A 4,466-nucleotide genomic window follows, 5' to 3' on the forward strand; every position below is an offset into this window, starting at 1 on the left:
AGATATCTTTGTTTGCTTTTTTCTTAGAATTCTATGAATTTGAGTTTTGGTTTAAAAAAAAAATTTTTCATACTTCGTGCGCACAAATTTGCAAAGTGGATTTATTTAAAATTCTCTCCACAGATTTTTTGTTTTTCTCGTCGATGAGCATTAAAGTTTTAGAATTTCAAATAATTGTCCAGGTGTAAGGCCTTTTTATTTAAAGTTGATTCGGGCGCACCGTGAATACGGCTGATTTTATTAAAATCGGTTTGTCAAATGAATGAAAAAGAGCATCACTTACACGAATCTCTCTTCTGGGAGTGTTAACACGTTTTTTGTGCATGAACATAACTAAACACTTGAAACACAAACTTTTTAGTATTAGTCTTAAAAGCTATCGAAAGACATAAAAAACGAACCACAAACTCTCTTAGAAGAGAATAGAATAGTCTTCTTGAATGAAACAAAAGACTTTAGAAACAAACCTCTAGTATAAGCCTTAAGTTATCCAAAGACTTAAGAAACAAAGGTGAGAACTCAGGAATCTCATTCTCTCTCTCTCTCTCTCTCTCTCTCTTACACACACACTGAAGAGAGTATGTATGGGTCTACTATCAAGCCATAGACTAAAGACACAAACCTACTAGCGTTGGCCTTAAGCTCACCAAAGACTTAAGAAACGAACTCAAGCACTCATGGACCTCTAGAGTTTAAAAATGTTTGCCACCATGAATCAAACTAAAGACTTAAGACACAAAACCTACTAGCCAAAGACTTAAGAAACGAAATCAAAATCATAAACTTAAGATAACTCATAAACAAAACAAAATTATTTCAAGTAATTTAAACATTTACGACCGAACTTGACCTTACCACAATTTATAAAGATAAACTGCAGAATTTTTAAGCGATTGTATAGTGGGAATTTCTGTTCATGGTACCATGATTTTCTCGCCTTATAGTTTTTGGCAACACCTAGTGAACAGACTGCCAAACACCTTTGAATATAAAAAAAAAAAAAAATAAAAAAAACAAATGTCGCACACGTCTTAGCTATTGAAAGTTAATCGTCTCCATTAACATACATACATACGCAATGGATTAGACTAAGCGTGTAGTCATTGCTATAGCTGGTTTGTTTTACGAAAACAATTTATTAACACTTAAATTGTCAAGAATGTTTTTCATCAAAAGTTGATGTTAGAATATGGTTGATTGAGTAAAAGACCAACTGAGATCCGCCTAACAGGTGTGAATGTAATACTAAGCAGAATATATGGAGAGTAGTAAACCACATGTGTTTGTTAATTGGCAACAAAGTTTTCGTTGGTAAAAATCCTAGAACAAAACTATATCAATATTCCATGGTTGATGAGTCATCCCCATACTCACAATTTTTCGATGATATTCCTAATGATTTGGATTTGATTTCAGAAATTACATTCGGATTTTTATCTAATGAGATTCTTGGTAAACGCCTCGCCAAAGTTATTTGTAGAATTTTAATTGAGACATTTATTGAACTGGGGTAAAGCAACAACAAGCTGGATTCAATCAATGCATTTGTCATACGTATAAAATGGCAACAATTCACACTCATGCTGCGATATTTTTTCCACAGTTGTCACTGCAAAAGGATTTTGATATGATTTATGTTGAATGAGGGCGGATACTGTGTAATTAGTGTTGATATAATAATGCTGCTGTTGTTGCTATTGTCTTGGTAGGAAGTTGGATTTCATATATCAATTATTAGTCAGCATAGCAAGAGGTACTGGGGCATTTAACAAACTTCCAAAGAACTGAAAACATTTTTGTATGTGAACTTAGAAAGTCATATTTGTTTTATTAATGACTTTCTATTTTGTTTTAATATTGATTTATTGCTTCTTTATGGAATTTTTGCGGGAAATAATTTTACGCAGTTTTTTTCTATTACTTGGAAAGTCAAACAGATGTGTTAGTGGTTTTTTTTTTATTGTAAATCAATAAACCAAATGAATCGATTACAAGGTAATAATTTAAGTTTTTTTTTTTTTAATTAATTTGCAGTACAAGAGTCCACTTTGTAATAACATTTTTGTTAGCTACTAATTGCTAGTAAGTAATAAACAAAAACTAGTTTATAATTGTCCACAAATGTATAAAACCAAATCATTAAATGGAATAAAATGTGAGTCGGGGTAATATTTCTTGATTCTAATTATCCTTCTGGTGTTTTAAATCGTATGTATGTATTGGGTTGCCCAAAAAGTAATTGCGGATTTTTCATATAGTCGGCGTTGACAAGTTTTTTCACAGCTTGTGACTCTGTAATTGCATTCTTTCTTCTGTCAGTTATCAGCAGTTACTTTTAGCTTGCTTTAGAAAAAAAGTGTAAAAAAAGTATATTTGATTAAAGTTCATTCTAAGTTTTATTAAAAATGCATTTACTTTCTTTTAAAAAATCCGCAATTACTTTTTGGGCAACCCAATATGTTCCGGTATTTGAAAATCTGGAATAACTGGTAGACAATTTACTGACTCAGAGTACCACCACTATATGACACCCTCAATATTTCTGGTGCTGATGAGAGTTTAACTCCAACTTAATACAAAATTTGATCTTAATTTTAAAAATTAAAAGAGGTTCCAGAAGTTCGAATTATAGAGATCGGATTATATGGGAGCTACATCATGTTATTAACCGATTTGAATCGGACTTTGCACAGTTGTTAGAAGTTAGAACAAAACACATCATGCAAAATTTCAGCCAAATCGGGTAATAATTGCGCCCTCTAGAGGTTCAAGAAGTTAAGATCTGAGATCGATTTATATTGGAGCTATATCAGGGTATAAACTGCTTTGGACCATACATGGCACAGTTGTTGATGGTCAAACCAAAACACTTCATGCTAAATTTCAGACAAATCAGAAAATAATTGCCCCCTCTAGCGGCTTAAGAAAAATTGCACCCTCTATCGGCTCATGAAGTCACCTGAACCTGAAATCGGTCTATATGAAAGCTATATCAGGTTATTAACCGATTTGAGCCATACTCAATATAGTCGTTAACGGTCAAACCAAAACACTTCGTGCGAAATTTCAGCCAAATCGGAGAATTATTGCGCCCTGTAGCGGTTCAACAAGTCAAGATCCAAGATTGGATTATATGGAAGCTATATCAGGTTTTTAACCGATTCGAATCGTACTTGGCGCAGTTGTTGGAAGTTAGAACAAAACACTTCTCGCAAAACTTCAGCCAAACTGGATAATAGTTGCGTCCTCTAGCGGCTCAAGAAGTCAAGATCCAAGATCGGTTGATATTGGAGCTATATCAGGTTATGAACCGATTTGGAGTATACTTAGTACAGTTGTTGATGGTCAAACCAAAACACTTCATGCGAAATTTCAGCCAAATCGGATAATAATTGCGACCTCTAGCGGCTCAAGAAGTCAAGATCCAAGACCGGTTTATATTGGAGCTATATCAGGTTATGAACCGATTTGGAGTATACTTAGTACACTTGTTGATAGTAAAACCAAAACACTTCATGCGAAATTTCAGCCAAATCGGATAAGAATTGCGCCCTCTATAGGCTCAAGAAGTCATTCCGATATCAGTATATATGGGAGCTACATCAGGTTATGAAATGATTTGGAACATGATTGGCAATGTTGTTGCAAATCAAAATTAAACACCTTGAGCCAAATTTCATCCAAATCGGATAAGAATTGAGCCTACTAGAAGCTCAAGAAGTCAAGATCCGATATTGGTTAGCTATATCAAAACATGGAGTGATTTAGCGCATTTACAATCCCAACTGACCTGCAGTAATAAGAAGTATTTATGGAAAATTTCAAGGACCAAGCTTTACTCCTACGTTATCGTGCTTTCGCCACACAGACGGACGGACGAACAGAAGGACGGACGGGCTAAATCGACTAAGAATGTCAAGAGGATCAAGAATATATAAACTTTGTTGAGACTCAGATCAATATTTCGATGTGTTACATAAGGAATGCAGAAATTAGAAATTAGTTAACCCCCATTCTACACAGAACAAAAAATCGCCAAAAATTTTTCAATTAAAAATTTAATTTTTTATACCCACCACCGAAGCATGGGGGTATATTCATTTTGCCATTCCATTTGCAATACATCGAAATATCCATTTCCGACCCTATTAAGTATATATATTCTTGATCGTCGTAAACATCTAAGACGATCTAGCCATGTCCGTCCGTCTGTCTGTTGAAATCTCGCTGCAGTCTTTAAAAATGGAGATTCTGTTTTTGTCCATAGGACATATATCGGACTATATCTTGATATAGCCCCCATACAGACCGATCCGCCGATTTAAGGTCTTAGGCCCATAAAAGCCACATTTATTTATCCCATTTTGGAATTCGCCGGAAATTTGGAATAATGAGTTGTGGTAGGCCCTTCAATAGACTTCTTCAATGTGGCCCCGATCGGTCTAGATTTGGATATAGCTGCCATA

Source organism: Stomoxys calcitrans, chromosome 1 (genome assembly GCF_963082655.1).
Source record: "Stomoxys calcitrans chromosome 1, idStoCalc2.1, whole genome shotgun sequence".
NCBI classification, from domain to species: domain Eukaryota; kingdom Metazoa; phylum Arthropoda; class Insecta; order Diptera; family Muscidae; genus Stomoxys; species Stomoxys calcitrans.